Source organism: Trichosurus vulpecula, chromosome 8 (assembly GCF_011100635.1).
Source record: "Trichosurus vulpecula isolate mTriVul1 chromosome 8, mTriVul1.pri, whole genome shotgun sequence".
Taxonomy (NCBI): domain Eukaryota; kingdom Metazoa; phylum Chordata; class Mammalia; order Diprotodontia; family Phalangeridae; genus Trichosurus; species Trichosurus vulpecula.
The window spans coordinates 211,328,411-211,346,968 of NC_050580.1; positions in this window are offsets into that span (position 1 = coordinate 211,328,411).

Consider the following 18,558-nt stretch of genomic DNA (forward strand, 5'->3'; position numbering starts at 1 on the left):
CAGAAAGAGGTATTTATCAGGATCAAGTTAGAAACTAACTGGTTGTTAAATTTTCATTGAGCATATTTACCCCTCAGAAATTGGGAAATGCTACCAACCTATTGTTTTGTTGGGTTTTATACTTTTAAAAAATGGATAAAATGTTATTAAAGTGGATTGAACTTAAAAATATGTTCTGCATACTTTGGGAGACCTGGTTGTTAAACATTTACCAGCACATCCCTGGAGGCAGTTATAGCTATAGGTATTATGTAGATAATAATAACAATAGGTAACTTTATATTGCCCTTTAAGATTTGGAAAGGGCTATAAGAATAAATAATAGAGAAAGAACTCTAGATATAATTTTATTTAGTCTGAACCTCCCTTTATTTCACCAAATCATTTCCTTTAGGATTAGGAAAGCAACAATAGACTAGTCTCTGGGGCCCAAATTAGGGTCTAACTGCCTTTTACAATTGACTTTTTCCCATCTAAAAAAAAACAATCACCAACCTTTATTGAAACTTAAGGCTTTTCCAGCTTTGATGACCAGGTGAAATGCTGGCTGTCTTCTGGACCCCGCAAAAACAAGAGGAGAGCCAAGGTGAGCTGCAGACGAACTGTCAACTTACTGCCAACTGCAAAAAGGGATATATTCAAACCACAGCAGTCCTTTTGAGAATCCATTGATGCCAGGCACCATAAGAAGGAAATGTGTGTTGGCAGGTTTTGTTATTTTTTTAACTTGACCCTGATAATACCTGCTGAGTTACCTGTGCTTTCTGCCAAAGAAATGTCAATAAAGGGAAGAAGTCAGCACACCTGGTGAATTCAAGCTCAGACTGCCAGAGACAGAGGCAAACAGACAGAGACAGACAGAGAGACAGACAGGCATGTAGACAGACCGATAATAACACAAATAGAGCCATGAAATAGAAACTACAGAAAAGGAGGGAGGGTAATGAAATAATTTCAAAGAATTCTTTTATGACATTTTCTAATATCACATTTCACAACTGGAGAATGTGGTAGCTCCATAGTGTGAAAACGCTATGCTTCAGGTTTGAAATTTTTTATTGTTCTGCAACTCAAAATGAAACCTCGCACCTCCATGATACTAGATTTGAATTTTTTTAATGTCCATTCTGTTTGGTTGGGTGACAATGCTGTATGTATTTTCCCGAACCCTTGGGATTAAAATACTAAGATCAGTCTTCTTGGTTTATTTGCCACTGGAAGATACTTATGAAAAAGTTTTATTAGGATCTCTTGTTTGGAAATAGAGATTTTCCCAGTATCCACCACACCCCAAACCCCATAGCACCCTCCCTTGTCACAAAGAAAAACAATAAACAAAACCATCTGACAAAGTAATCACTTCTGCCAGGGTATGCAACATTTGACATTGATGATCTCCTACCTCCCTATCAAGAGGAAGGAAGCATATTTCATCATCTGTCCTCTGGAACCAATATTGGTCAATACCTTTAATTTGAGTTCAGCTGTGTTTTATTATTGTTTTCCCTCACATTATTATAGCCACTATATATGTCATTCTCTAGATTCTGCTTTTTCTTGCCTGGTGTTATGTCATTTGAGTTTTCCTAAGTGTCTCTGAATTCCTCATAGTCATCATTTCTTATGGCAGAATAATTATATTCATATTCCTTTACAGAGAATACTGAAACTAATCAGAATAGTAGTCAGGAGCTCAGATCAAGAGGATAGCTTGCTTTGACTAATTACCACTAATTGAAAGCTTTCATTCCAACAAGTTGTAAGCATTGGTTCATTGTCAAGTCCACATCAATTACATGAGGCATTGGGTATAAGAGAAAGGACATTAATCTGAGAGTCAGTAGACCTGAAGAAATAGTCTTTTCTAGGTGATATAATAAAAGATCCTCTATCTTTTCATCATAGCTCCTTTTTCTCTAAGTATTTATTCATCTTTGTTCAAGTCTCATTCTACCCAACATAAACTGATTGAGGACAAAGACTTTTCACTTTTGTCTTTGGACTCCTTTATTAAGTGCCTGGTATGGAATAGGTACTTAATTCTTGTTGAATGAATAAATGAATGAATGAACAAAAGAACTAACAAATGAATGATTGACAATTTGCCCTGCTATTTCCCAATTGATGGTCACTCACTTTGCTTCCTTTCTTCCTATTATAAAAAGTATCGCTCTGAGTCTTTTGGTATATATTGGACTTTTCTTGTTTTCTTTGACACCCTTGAGGTTCCACATAAATTCAAATTGCTTTCCAGAATAGCCAGATTGACAGATCCATCGATAGTATTCTTATCTTTGGAGGACTTCTAAAATTTACCATTTCCATCTTCTGTCATTTTGCCATCTTTCATTTTCTAGGTGAGGGGTGAAAATTTAGAATTATTCAAATTTGTGATTCTCTTATTACTAGTGATTTGGAGTAGTATTTCATATTTTTAATTGTTTTGAAAAAAAAGTCATATCTTTTGATCATTTATCTACTCAGGAATTGATGCTAATCATATATGTATGTATATATACACACAGAGACATAGAAAGAGAGGGAGGGGGGAGAGAGAGAGAGAGGGAGGGAGGGAGGGAGAGAGAGAGAGAGAGAGAGAGAGAGAGCTCTTAGTTTTATATGTTTATGCCAATTTCTTGTGTAAAGTTCTAGATACAGGCTTTCATTAGAGGTTTCTTGGTAGAAAGGTTTTCTGTCCTCAAAAGTTTCTTTTCTTATTCTAATCACATTAATTTTGTTCATGTGATTTTTAAAATACAGACAAGATCCCCCTTCCTTCTTTGGTAATGTCTTTTATCCCTTCATTTTTCTATTTTTAAATGATAAAATATTTCCCTGGAAACCATTGAGCGGAGTCATTTGTTATATTTCAGTGCCACTTCTGCTGTTCCAACAAGCAGTACTGGGTCAGTGGATATAAAGCAATTATTTTGGTTGTTCATAAAACAGAAACCTACTAAAACATAAGCCATTTTTGCTATTGGCAGTACCTTTCACACCATGAGTGTGGATACATCCAAGACCATATGGAGCTACACCAGTCTTGCTACCTAGAACAAATGAACAATGCCCCTATAGAAAACCTTTCCCCCCATCACCACCAATAATAATAATAATAATTGGTATATATGTGGTGCTTTAAGGTTTGCAATGTGATTAAATAAATTTTCCATTAGTGTGTCATAACAACCCTGTGAAGCAGCTTTTATTATCCCCATTTTACAGAGGAAAGAAACTGAGACTTAAAGTGGTTAAATAGCTTCCATTTTAGGTGGAATTCCAATCTTGGTATTCCTGACTCCAAATCCAAGATGCTATTCACTGTACCAGTGTAGCTGGTGATGCAATGGACAGAGCACTGGACCCGGAGTCAAGAAGACCTGACTTCAAATCTGGTCTCAGATATTAGCTGTGTGACCCTGGAAAAGTCACTTAACCTCTGATTGCCTCAGTTTCCTCAGTTGTAAAATGGGGATCATAAATGTACCTACCTCCTAGGAATTTCTCTTTTTTAAAATAGATTTTTATTTGTATCTTTTATTTTCATATCATTTACATTTCCCCTTTTTTCTTCCCTCTACCCCCTCTCAGACAGCCATTTAGCTTATCATGGTTCAGAGACCTATAGAGATAAAAAGGAGAAAGGAACAAAAGAAAGAAAGAAGCAAAAAAGTAAGAAAATAAAAAGGTGAAAAGGTCAGCAAAACCAAGGTGTTTACATTGAAAAAGTCTGACATGTACTGCATTCTTTTTTAAAAGTTTTATTTATTTTATTTTTAATTTATGAAATAAAACAAGCATTACCATAATATACAACTTGCTATTCCTTTTAAATATATAATAAAGTTATCATGTAACTTAATTTTCCACCCTTTTTTCTTCCCGCCCATCCCCATGTCCTAGATATAGTTACCATTAGACACAAACATGTGTGTGTATTATATATATATATATACATATATATATATATATATATATATATATATGTCAAGTCTTTCTAAGCATACTTCTATTTATCAGTTCTATCTTTGGATGCAAATAATGTCTTTCTTCACATGTCTTTTGTGGTTAATTTGAGTATTTATAATGGTCAAAATGACTTAGTTGCTCAAAGTTATTCTTAAAACAATATTGCTGTCACACAATGTCCCCTTGGTTCTTCTTATTTTGCTCTTCATTATTTCATGCATGTCTTTGTTTTCTGAGATCACAGAGTTCATCATTTCTTATAGCACATGATCTATCATGATCATATATCACAACTTGTTCAGCCATTTCGTGATTGGTAGGCATCCCCACAATTTCCAGTTCTTTACCTTTATGGAGAGAGTTGCTATAAATATTTTAGAATATATAGGTTCTTTTCCTTTTTCCCTAATAAATTTTTGGAAATAGACCTAGTAGTGGTATTACTAGGTCAAAATGTTTCGGCAGTCTAATAACTCTTTGGGCATAATTCCAGATTCTCTCCAAAATGGTTGGATCAGTTAACAGTTCTGTCAACAGTGAGTTAGTGTTTCAATTTTTCCACATTGCCTCCAACATTTGTTGCTTTCCCCTTCAATCATTTTAGCTCATGTGATAGGTGTAAGATGATGTCTCAAGGTTTTAATTTGCATTTCTCTAATCAACAATGATTTGGAGCATTTTTTCATGTGACTATAAATTATATTGATTTCTTCATTGGAAAACTGCCTATTCATATCCTTTGACCATTTACCAATTGGGGAATGACTTATATTCTTATAGGTTTGAAAAAGTTCCTTATGTATTTGAGATATGAGATCTTTATCTGAGAAACTGTCTATAAAATTCTGCCCCCCCCAATTTTCTGCTTTCTTTCTGATCTTAGCTACATTTTTTTATTTGTACAAGATTTTAAAAAATTTAATGTAATCAAAATTATTCACATTACACCTCACACTGCTCTCTATCTCTTGTTTATTCAATAAATTGTTTGCTTATCCATAAGTCTTATAGGTAATATGTTCCATATTCTTCAACTTTTCTTGTAATATTTCTCTTTATATCTAGGTCATGCATCATTTTGATCTTATCTTGATAAACAGTGTAAGATATTGGTCTATGCCCAATTTCTGCTATAGTGCTTTCCAGTTTTCCCAATAATTGTTTTCTTTCTTTTTCTTTTTTGCCAAATAATGAATTCTTATCTCCAAAACTTAAATACATACACTTGTCAAATTCAAGGTTACTATATTTGCTGCTGTAAATTGTGTGTCTCTTCTGTTCCACTGATCTACCTTTCTATTTCTTAGCCAGTAACAGACAGTTTTGGTAATTACTTCCTTATAATGTGGTTTGACATCTGGTACTAGTAAACCTTCTTGCTTTACATTTTTTTTCTTTGATTCCTTTGATATTCTTGACATTTTTTTCTTCCAAATGAACTTTATTATTATTTTTCTTAATTCAGTAAAAAAAATTGATAATTTAATTGGGATGGCATTGAATATGTAAATTAGTTTAGGTCAAATTGTTATTTTTATTATATTGGCCCTTCCTATCCATGAATAATTAATATTTCTCCAGTTATTTAAATCTGATTTTATTTTTATAAAAGGTTATTTTTAATAATTTTGTTCATATATTTTCCGGGTTTGTTTTGGCAGGTGTGCTCCCAGGTACTTTATACAGTCTAGAGTTATTTTAAACGGGGTATCTCTTACTATTTCTTTTTGCAGGGCTTTGTTGGTGATATATGGGAATGCTGATGATTTGTGTGGATTTACTTTATATCCTGCTACTTTGGTAAAAATATGTCAACTATGTAGTTTTGTCTTTGGGATTTTCCAGCTATATTATCATGTTATCGGCAAAAAGAGATAGTTTTATTACCTCATTACCTATTCTGATTCCTTCTATTTCTTTTTTCTTCTCTTATTGCTATCGCTAGGCTTTCCGATACAATACTGAATAACATTGGTGACAGTGGGCATCCTTGTTTCACACCTGATCTTACTGGGAAGGTTTCTAGTTTATCCCCACTACAAATAATGCTTGCTGATGGTTTTAGGTAAATGCTTTTTTATCAACTTAAGAAAAAAATCCATTTATACCTATACTTTCAAGTATTTTTTTTAAAAAAATGAGGGTTGTACTTTATCAAAAGCCTTTTCTGCATCTCTTGATATGATCATATGATTGTTTTACTTTTGTTATTGATATAATCAATAATGTTAATAGTTTTCCTCATGTTAAACCATCCCTACATTCTTGGTATAAATCCCACTTGGTCATAATTTATATAATCTTTGTAATATATTGTCATAATCTTTTTAGCTAGTATTTTATTTAAGATTTTGCATCCATATTCACTAATCAAATTGGTCTACAATTTTCTTTCTCTATTTTTACTCTTCCTGGTTTTGGTATCAGTATCACAATTGTTTCATAAAAGGAATTTGGTAGGATCTCTTCTTTGCCCATTATTCAAAATTATTTAATATTAGAATTAGTTGATCTTTAAATGTTTGATAGAATTCACTTGTAAATCTGTCCAGTCCTTGTGCTTTTTTCTTAGGAAGCTCATTTAGGGCCTGTTCAACTTCTTTTTCTAAAATAAGTCTATTTAAGATATATTGGATTCCATGCCATCGGGGGTGGGGGTGGGGGGAGGAGGAGGGAGGAGGAGAGGAAGAAAATCTGGAACTCAAAATCATGTGGAACTGAGTGTTGTAAACTAAAAATTAAAAAAATTAATTTAATAAAAAAATTCTCTATAAAAAAATAAAATAGGTCTATTTAGATATTCTATTTCCTCTTCTGCTGATCTAAGCAGTTTATATTTTGGTAAATACTCTTCCATTTCACTTAAATCATTAAATTTATTGGCATGTAATTGGGCAAAATGACTCCTTATAATTGTTTTAATTTCATCTTTGTTAGTGGCATATTGACCCTTTTCATTTTTAATACTAGTGATTTGGTTTTCTTCTCTTTCTTTTTTATATCAAACTGACCAATGGTTTATCTATCTTATTGTTCCCCACCCCTGTAAAACCAACTCCTAGTTTTATTTATTAATTCAATGATTTTTTGCACTCAACTTTGTTAATTCCACCTTTAATTTTTAGGATTTCTCATTTGGTGTTTAATTGAGGATTTTTAGTTTGTTCTTTTTCTACTTTTTTTTAAAATTGCATACCCAATTCATTGGTCTACTCTTTCTCTCTTTTTTATTTATTTTGAGATTAAATTTAGAGTTATTTAGAAATTTAAATGTAGAGATATAATCTTTCCTCTGATTACTGCTTTTGCTATCTCCCATAGGTTTTGATACATTGTCTCATTATTCTCATTCTCTTTAATGAAATTATTGATTGTTTTTATGATTTGTTCTTTAACCCACTTACTCTTTAAGATTAGGTTGCTTAATCTCTAATTAGTTTTTAATTGCATTGTGATCTGAAGAGGATACTTTAAATGTTTCTGCTTTTAACTATAAATTTTTTTATGTTTTAATATATGGTCAATCTTTGTAAAGATACCATGAACATCTGAGAAAAGGTGCATTCCTTGCTATTCTCATTTAGTTCTCCCCAGATATCCATCATATCTAGCATATCTAAAATTGTATTCATTTCCTTGGCTTCTTCCTTATTTATTTTCTGTTAGATTTATCTAGTTATGAGAGAAGATTAAAGTCTCCCACTATTATAGTACTACTATCAATCTCTACCTGTAATTCATTTAACTTTTAAAAATTTTGATGCTATAGTATTTGGTAAATATAGGTTCAGTAATAATATTGCTTCATTGTCTATGGTACCTTTTATCAAAATGTAGTTACCCTGTTTCTCTCTCTTAATTAAATCTATTTTAGCTTTAATTTTGTCTAAGATCATGAGTGCTACCCCTGCTTATTTTGCATTAGCTGAAGCATAATAAATTCTACTTCAGTCCTCCATTTTAACTCTGTGTGTATCTCTCATTCTTAAATGTATATGTTTGTAAACAACATGTTGTTGGATTCTGATTTTTAATCCAGTATGCTATTCATTTCAATTTTATGGGTGAGTTCATATCATTCACATTCAAAGTTATAATTACTATTTGTGGATTTCCCACCATCCTATTTTTACTTGCTATGGTCCTTCTCAGCCTCTCTTTTTACCCTATCCCCTGCTTGTTGTCCTTCATTCTCTAAGAGGACCGAAATGACATCACTATGTTAAAGTCAAGTTACAGTGTGTGGCTGACCAGACAAATATGAGCTCAGAATGCTCTGTCACAGTTGAGGCACAAATAGTCCATGTGAACATTTGGGGTGGATTCTCTAAATTTACACATCTCATGTTCCTTTCAATTCTGCTTTGTTCGTAGAGCACAGCACCTTCTTTGATACATGTACACCATGCTGAATGGTGTCTCCCATGTCATGCAATCAATTTCAAGGTTCTTCAGAGAAGCCTCTAGAGTGTACTTGTATCAATTCTTGTGACCACCATGTAAGCCCTTGCTTTGTGTGAGTTCTCCATAAACGAGTCTTTTAGGCAAATGTACATTTAGCATTTGAACAACGTGGCCAGCCTATCACAGTTGTGCTCTCTGCAGTAGAGTTTGAATGTTTGGCAGTTTGGTTCGAGAAAGGATTTCAGTGTCTGGTACCATATCCTGCTAGGTGATCTTCAGAATCTTCCTAAATCAATTCAAATGGAAGCAATTAATTTGCTTGGCACAGAGCTAGTATATGGTCCAGGTTTCACAGGCATACAACAATGAGGTCATCACAACAGTTCTGTAGACCTTCAGTTTGGTAGTCAGCATAATAACTCTTCTCTTCCACACTTTCCTTTGGAGCCTTCCAAAGCACAGAGCTAGTTCTGGCAATGTGTGTATCAATCTTGTTAGAGTTAGCAACATGTGCATCCTTGGATAGTATGCTGCCAAAGTAAGGGAACTTATTTGCAGTATGAAAAACATCTCCATTTGCTGTAACTGATGGTTCCATGTACAAATAGTGTGATGCTGGCTGTTAGAGCATCTGTATTGTCTTGATGTTAATTGTTAGGCCAAAATTAGCACAAGCAGTAGAGAATCAATCCATACTTATTTTCAGCAATGTTGTCAGATGCCTTCAATGAGAATGAATGTGGCATCAAGGTCAGCTACTGCACTAATGGTAAATTACTTAACTTGAAAGGCTGCCAGCCAAGACTAAAGTGGATGGAGAATTGGTGCACGATTTTTTGTTCTCAGAGGACTGTGCACACTCTGCAGCCTCTAAAGTTGATACCCTATCCCTATTGCCTTATCTTCTCCCCTTACCCTCCTGTTCTTTATTCTGCCCATCCCTCTAAGAGTCCCTCCCTAATCCAGTCCCCTAATCTTATTTTTTATATGTTTAAAAGACTTTTATAGCCTTTTAGATGTATATGTTGTTTCCTCTTTAAGATTTCAGCACTATCAGCTCCCCACCCCCACCTGCTTCCTTTTTATCACTTCTTCCTTTCACAGCCCATTTGTATGATAATTCCTCCTTTTCACTTTATCTTTTCCTACCCAATTTTGTTTTTTAAAATCACCCCATACTCAACTAAGCCCCAACCTTTCTTTCAAACTACCCTAGTGATGATGATAGTTTTGAGAATACTGATAGCATTTTAATATATAAGAAGTAAACAGTTTGACCTTAAGCAGTCTCTTTTAATTAGTCTTTAATGTTAGGCACTATATAAATGCTTATTCCTTTCCATTCCCTTGCCTATACAATAACACTTCTCAAATACATTCCATAACATAGGGATAAAACATATGGTAGATTATGGAGTTGTGGAGTGTCTTGAAACAAATTCCTGTTCACTACGATTCAAAGAAACTTTAGACTTCTTATGCTGAGTACTTTTCCATCAATTTTTAAACTGTTAACAAAGGATCCCCACCCTCAAGGCCCATAAAGCCACCTGAAATGAAACAAGAGTCCAATCACAGATTATAAAGCATTTATTGCCTGAGGAAAGGAAGCTTGTGAGGGAGAGAAGATCCTAGAGGGGAGCAGAGAGGTCTCAGCTGCTCAAAGGAGAATGGAAAAAGGATGAGATAACATAGTTTCTAGAGGCTTTTGAGCGGAAAGTGGGGGTTAAGGCATCTCCAAATTCAGCTAGAGTTCACTCGCAAAGAATCACTGGTATGTCAAGCATCTCTGAGCCTCAGAAATCCTTCTAATTGGCTGATTGTTGTGTAACAATTGTCCTGCTCCCCTGTGAAAAAGAAAAGTTCTAATATATAATATTACAGAGACCATGTTCACAAAACCTATGCCTATTTTCTGTTCCATCCAAATATCCTTGTTTTTGTATTAGTGGTTAAGCTACTACTATATCTTTTCATTAATTTTTTTTTTTAGCTGATTAGACCAACTCAGGCTCTCCAGGACAGAAACACTATCAATAGCTGAAGTACTGCACACAGTTGAAATTTATTCAAAAGAATGGCACTGGATTTAGGCCCCAAACCCTGGGGCTCATGAATCTGTGAATTGGCCCAACAATTTTAGAAAACAATTTTGAATTATGTGAGAAAAGTCACCAAACTGTCCATAACCTTTGACCCAATAATGCCAGTAATGGGTATACACCCAAGATTAGCAACTTTTAAATTGCTGATTCATAGGATCATGGATTAGGATGTGCAATCTTCATTAGAATATACATTCCTTGACATCAGTAACTGTTTTTGTCTATCTTTGTATTCCCAGCATTTAGCACAGTGCCTGGAACATAGTAAATACTTAATAAATGTTTGTTATTGATTGACTAACAGATCTAGAAGTGGAAAGGACCTCGGCTACTTTTATAAATTAAGTTTTCAAACAATTGCAAGTAATAATAATTAATGATAATAATATAACTATATGAAAGATTGTTCCAAATTAATAAGATGAATTTTATAGACTCAGGATCAGGCACAGGAAACATTAAAAAACTTGCCCAAGGTAACATAGGTATTAAGCATCAGATGTGGGATCTATTTTGATGCTGCCATTTTTTTTATTATAGCATGTTTTTTCTTAATCTAATGACCTTTTTTCAGTCTTCATTCTGCATGTTTCTGAAGTATTTGAGACTATTGATCACTCCCTTCTCCTGAACACTCTCTCCTCCCTGGGCTTTTCTGATACTGCTTTCTGTTGGGTCTCCTGCCACACTGACCCTCAGTTTCCTTTATTGATTCATTATTCATGTCCCACTCCTTATATGAGAATCCCACAGAGCTCTATACTGAGTTCTTAAATTTTCTCTTTTCACTCTTGTTCAGTGATCTCATCACATTCCACAGGTTCAGTGATCATCTCTATGCAAATGGCTCTCAAATCTACATATCCAGTCTCACAAAGCTCCCTAAGCTTCAGTCTCACGTTACTAACTTCCTGTTGGAGCTTTTCACCTAATGTTCCATAGGCATCTAAAACTCAACATGGTCATAATAGAAATCATCTCCTTCAAAAACCTGCTCTCTTCCTAACTTCCCTATTTTTGTGGTGCACACCATAATTCTTCTAGTCAATCACATCCACAACCTAGAAGTAATCTGCAACTCATTTTCCCTCATTTCCCATATACAATCAGTTGCCAAGTTTGGTCAATATTATCTCCAAAACATCTCTTGACACCATCCCCTTCTCTCCAACCATATGGCCACCAACCTAGTTTAGTCCCTCATCACCTCTCACCTGGACAACTGCAATAATTTCTTAATTGATCTACCAGACTCCAGTCTCTACCTTTTTCCATCCATCCTCCACACAACTGCCAAATTGAAATTCCTAAAGCACAAATCTGACCATCCTGCTTCTGTTCAAATTTCAATGCCCCCCTATTAAATAGGATTAAATATAAACAAACTTCTCTGTTTGTAGTCTCCTTTGCAGTTTTGCTCCAAATAATCTTTCTGGACTTATTTCGCATCACTCCCCTTCACGAACTCTAAATTCTAGCCAAACTGGCTTACCGACTATTCCCTGTACACAATATGCTGTCTTGAGACTTAATACCTTTGTATGTGCCATTGTCTATGTCAAGAATACTATCCCTTCTGTCATCCATTTTGAAAATCCATAATTTCATTCAGTGCTCAGATCAAATACGACTTCCTATGTAAGACTTGCTCTTTCCAATGTGTAGAATTCTACCAGAATTATTTTGTGTTTATTTTGTATATGTAAGGATGGTTGATTTCACCCTCACCTCAATTTATGTAGCTACAGGAATCTTAGACTTTTCCATAGAATCAATCAGTCAGTGGTTGAAACTAGGTGGGAAAAAGTCTTTAGTCAATTTGGGAGGAGTGTAGTGCTTTGATTAGTGAATAAAAGCAGATAGTGCCATACAGGAAATACTTTATGATCAATTGAAGAGAATCAGTCACACCCTATGGGGCTATATATATATAACATAACCCAGTTCTGTAGCACACAGTCCTGTACCTCATGGTGTCATTGTAGAAAAAATTGACAAGGGGGAGTTTTACACCCTCTTCCCATCCATTGCACACATCATCGGAGACTAGACAAGTGATAAGCAAGGAGCAGGGAGAGATAGTAAAAGATAAACTAGACACAAAGAAAAGATAGCTTTAGGACTCCCTAGAAGGGAACTGAACCTAAGGGGAACTTTATTGAGAACTCTGAAAACAGAGTGGAGGAATTCCAATAACCTGAAACTGGGAGTTTACCCTTTGCCACATGTGCTTTCTGAGTTTGAGCCCTTGTGTAGGAAAATAGGGGATGTGCCCCAAGGTTTTTTGGGAGGGGAGGAAGAGAAGGGATTAACATATCACATTAATAAACACCCTTTCTAAAAACTAAGTAAGTCAGGTGGACTGATTATTAATGGAAAACACACTGGATGGAAACTGGTGAGCAACAGTACTAGAAATACTGCCCCCTCAAGATTACCCCTAGAATTTTGAGGGAAAAGTAGTCAGATGCACTCTAGGGCCCTAGATGCCAGATGAGTTGATGCTAGGGAATTAAATCCCAGAAAGGGTGCATGAGTAGGTATACACACATGTATATACAAGTACATACATATGCATATATACACATGCATGTGTATATATACACATATAATGTATAGCGTATATGTTGTTTTTTCCCAGTAGAGGATAAGCTTTTTGAGGACAAAACTATTTCCATTAGCTTTTTATTCCCAACACATAACACAGTCCTGGGAACACAGTAAATGCTTCGCAAATTATTGTTGAGTTGAATAGAAGAAAGCTTGTGGTGAGGAAGGCATAAGGTGTAAGCATTTTTTTCCCTTTTTTATGTATTATGAATTTGACATACATCAACAAAAACAAATATTTCCCCATAGGGAAAGAAAGAAAGAAAGAAAGAAAGGAAGAAAGAAAGAAAGAAAGAAAGGAAGGAAGGAAGGAAGGAAGGAAGGAAGGAAGGAAGAAAGAAAGAAAGAAAGAAAGAAAGAAAGAAAGAAAGAAAGAAAGAAAGAAAGAGAGAAAGAAAGAAAGAAAGAAAGAAAGAAAGGAAGGAAGAAAGGAAGAAAAGAAGGAAGGAAGAAAGGAAGGAAGGAAGGAAGGAAGGAAAGAAAGAAAGAAAGAAAGAAACAAAGAAAGAAAGAAAGACAGAAAGACTATATGAGACCATATGTGTGTATATGTATATATGTATATACATATATACATATATACATATACACACATATAAATTTTATACCTCTAGTCCAACATTTCCCTGCCAGGAAGTGGCAAGTACGCTTAGATATCAGTCTAGTGCATATGATAATCGGCTAGTGCAATGATAAGTCTTTCTAAATTATTTTCATTTATGATTCTATAGTCATTGGGCAGATTGTTGTCCTGGTTCTACTTACTCTACTCTGCATTAGTTCATGTAAGTTCTCCCAGGCTTCTCTGCATCTCTTTTTTTCATTACTTCTAATGGCACAATAATGCAAAATTAGATCCATGTTCCATAATTTGTTCAGCCATCCCTCAGTTGAAAGGCATTCACTTTGATTCCAGATCTATCCTTTTAAAAAAGGGCTACTACAAACGTTTGTACATATAGATGCTTTTCTTCTTCTATTACTCCCTTCTATATCTGTCTTTGATCCATACTAGGTATTTACTTAATTTGGATATTGCTAGGTCAAAAGGTATGCATGATGTAGACACTTTTGGGAGACAATTCCAAATTACATAAAGTAATTTGGTTAGAAAATTTAATAGCTGCACCAACAGTGCTTTAGTGTACCCATCCTTTGACTGCCCCTGTGACAACTGTCATTTTTTTTTTGGTCATCTTGACAGTGGACCTCAGAACTGTCTTATTTTGAATTTCTTTTGTTATGGTTCGTATAGAGCATTTTTTTCATATGGTTGTTTATGACTTGCATTTCTTCTGAGAATTACTTGTTCATATTCTTTGACCATTTATTTATTGGTGAATGGCTCTTATCCTTATATATTTGCATCAATCCCCTCTATAGCATGGATAGAAGTCTTTTATCAAAGAAGTTTACTACAATGATGTTTCACTAGTTAACTGTTTCCATTCCAATTCTAACATCACTGATTTTGTCTGTGTGAAAACTTTTCAATTTTATGTGATCCAAATTAAGCATTTTATCTCCTGTGATCATCTCTATCCTTTAATTGGTTGATAACTCTTCAATCATCCATAGTTGTGAAAGGTATTTCCTTCCTTAGGATACAATGTTTTATATCTATGTCTTGTATCCTTTTAAGGCTTCTTGGGATATGGTATAAGATATTGGTCTAAGTCAAATTTCTGTCATATTGTTGACTAGTTCTCCTAATAGTTTTTGTCAAATGGTGAATTAATACCCAGTAGTTGGAAGCATTAGGCTTATCAAACAATGTGCTTTAATGTTAAATTGTTTCTAGGTCCTATGTGCCTAATCTATTCCATTGGTTAACTTTTCCATTTTAAAACTACCTACCAAGTAGTTTTAGTGATTAGTACTTTGTGGTACAGTTTGAGATCTGTTACTGGTAGTACCCTTGCCACTTTTTTTGTTTTACTATTTCCCTTGAGATTCATGACCTTTTATTCCTCTAGATGAATTTTGTTATTATCTTGTCTATATAAAGTAACCCTTTAGCCATTTCCTTGGTATAAAACTGATTCTATAAATTAACTTAGGTAGCATTTCCATTTTTGTCACATAGGTACAATCCAACAACAGTTAATATCTCTCTAATTATTTAAGTCTGCCTTTATTTATATGAAAGGCCAGAAGAGTCTATGACCCTATTCTCCTAGGTCTATTTCCTGTTACACAGCTCATGTATGCTCAAGGTTTAAAGTGTACCTAGATCTAGTTAGAACTAGCTGCTAAAGTCATCAAAACTGCCTGGTATTGGTTAAAAAAATCTAAAGATCAATGAATGGAACAAACTAGACAAGGGAGACTCAGAAACAATGGAACTCAATAACCCAATATTTGGTAAAGTAAAAAAATAGATAACTTTGGTTATGTGAAACCAAAACCCTGCACAGACAAAATTAATGTACTTTCGATAAAAAGAGAAGCAGCTGAACGAAAAAAAAACATCTATCAAATTTCTTTGATAAGAGTTTGGTATCCAAGATACACACACAGAAACACACACACACAGAGATACATATTAATGGCCATTCCTCAATAGATTAGTGGTCAAAGGATATGAAAAAAAATAGTTCTCAAAAAAAGAATTTCAAAATATTCACAACCTCATGAAAGAATGCTCTAAATCTCTAACAAGAGAAATTCAAATCAAAACAATCCTAAGGTTTCACGTTAAAATTGGCAAAGATGAAAAAAATGGCAATAGTCAATGTTGGAGGGGTTGTGGGATAATGGACACTCTAATACAGTATTGATAGAGCTATGAAATGGTGTAAATATTTTAGAAAGCAATTTGGAATTACCCAAATAAAATGACTAAACTGCTCATACCTTTTGAATTAGAGACTCCATTAATGGACTTATACCCTGAGGAAGCCATTGAAAAGATGAAAATCCCCATATACACCAAAATATTTATAGCAGCACTTTGTGTGATAGCAAAGAATTGGAAACAAAGTAGATGACCACAAACAGGAGAATGTCTAAGGAAATTATGATACATGAATGTAATGGAACATTACTATGGCTGTAATAAATGATGTGTGTGATGAATACAGAGCATCATGGACAGGTCTATATGAATGGATTGCAGAGAGAAGTAAGCAGTTTCACACACACACATACACATACACACACAATCAAAATTGTCGAGCAAAATTACAAAGACCGAGCATGACTCAAATGAAGAGATATGAGAGGACATCCCAATCCATTCTTTTGTAGAGGTGAGAGGTCCACAGATATTGCATGTTGCACATGTTTTTAGACTTTTTCAATGTATTGATTAGTCATGCTGATATTTTTTCTTTCCTTTTTTGTTTTTAAAAATACTATTTGTTATGTGAGATAACTCTTGGTAAGGGATGACTATGACTATGTAAAGAACAGACTATATTAATAAGAATTTAAACAAAAAGAGTTGGTTACTGGAACTCTCCAGTAATGTCTGAGGCAGCACAGTTCTAATTCCATCTTTCTCATCCTGAGTAGTCCTTCCTGGTTAATTTTTAGAACCCCCTCCCTTTTTGCTACTGGTTTGTGTTCTCAGACCCCATCACCCCACCATTGATATGAGAGTTGGCACAGCAGGGTATTGTTTGAAAATCCTTTGTAAACTTGTGTCCCCAGAGGCTCTGGAACCTTGACCAGAATACATATGACATTGCTCATTTTGATCACAACCTAGCATGTTGACTTCCAGCAAAGAGGCTACATGCCACTCACTCACTCACTGAATTAATGTTCATCTGTCCATACCCTTCTATGCAGTACTTGGCTATGAATATTAATAATTTATTCTGACCCATCTAGCATTGCTATATGTCTTTTGCCTGAACTCTGCCCTAACAAAGTATTCTGTAGTTGATCAAGATAATTCTTGTGTGTTTCTTGGTAGCTGAATTCTGAGATATTTTATATGTTATGTAGTTATTTTGAAAGAAATTACTTTGAATTTTGCTCCTTCGTTTTGTTGGTAGTTTATGGAAAGGTCAATGATTCTTGTGGGTTTATTTTACATCCTGGTGCTTTACTGAAGTTATCATTTCCATCAATTTTTAGTTGACTCTCTAGGATCCTCTAAGTAAACCATCATGTCATTTACAAGGTATCCTCTGATTACCATAGAGCTAATCTTTTGTGATTTCTTGAATTATGATTGTTTTACTTAGTCATGGTTTTCAGAGCATCCAGTGATTCTTGAATCACCTGTCCTTGACTTATTTTTCATGGAAATTCTTTTTTGATAGTAAATAGTTTACATTTTCTTCTTACTTTTTTCAATCTTTTGATTTTATTCTAACATTTATTATCTCATATTTGCTCCCATTCTGTTTTTCAGGGAGTCTGCAACCAGGGTTGTATTTTCCACATTCTATTCTAACTATTCTCCTTCCAATTTTTTGCCTCAAGAGGTATGATCTAGTTTGTATCTTGTTTCCTTTCTTTTAGTCATTTGTATAGTCCTTGTGGCCAAGCTCATCCACTTCAAGCCCCACATCTAATTGTAATTGTTTCATAATTAATCTCTTCTTCTGGATTTACCTCTTAGGGTTCTAACAGAAATCCTTAATATCTCTTCATTGTGTTGGATGTTTTATTCTACTCACTCATATTTCTATCCTCAGTTCTCGTTTGGGACTTTGTATTTTAGCCTCTTTCTTCTGGCTTGGGTGTCCCTCTTGGATAAGTTGGGTGGTCTCTGTTTGGTCCCATCCCTTCCATAGTCTACATTCTACTGCTGTTCTGGATGAGATGACTGGAACTATACCCCACTTTCTGCCCCAGTCTTTGGCTTCTTTCTTTGTCTCCTTGCCCACTGTTGGTCCTAGCTTCAAACTATCTCTGTTTCCTCTTTGCACAATCTCCAATGAGGATTTGGTGCTATCCATTGCTGTAGCTCTGACAGGTCCTAGTTAAATGTTGGACAGCATGCTGGTCTCAAGTCTTTTAGAAGATCCCCTGGCATGGACTTCCTCCCACTGAGTTGGCCTTGTCTCCCACTGAACCAAGAAGTGTACAACCAGATCCTGTCTTCCTACTCTAGGACCTATGGGAACCGGCTTTGTGCCCTGTTTTAATTCTGACAGGCCAGGACCAGAATCCAGCTTTGGGGCCCTGATGAGTTAGTACTGGCTGGTGAATCCCCTATTCATAGAATGGGCTGTCTTCAGGATCAATTCCAGGAGCTTGTGCTGATTTTCCTGGTTCCCTCCTTCCTCAGCCTCCATTGGCTTCTGTCCATTTGTGTGTGTGTGTGTGTGTGTGTGTGTGTGTGTGTGTGTTTTGTGTGTGTATGTGTATGTGTGTCTTTATGGACTGAATAAAGGAGCTTACTTCTGTTTCTCTTTGGCTTTTTCTTTATTATAACTCTCTCTGGGATCCTTTTTTTATATATTTGATAGGGTTTATGTAAGAGAACTAGGTTCCCCTATGATCTTTCAAG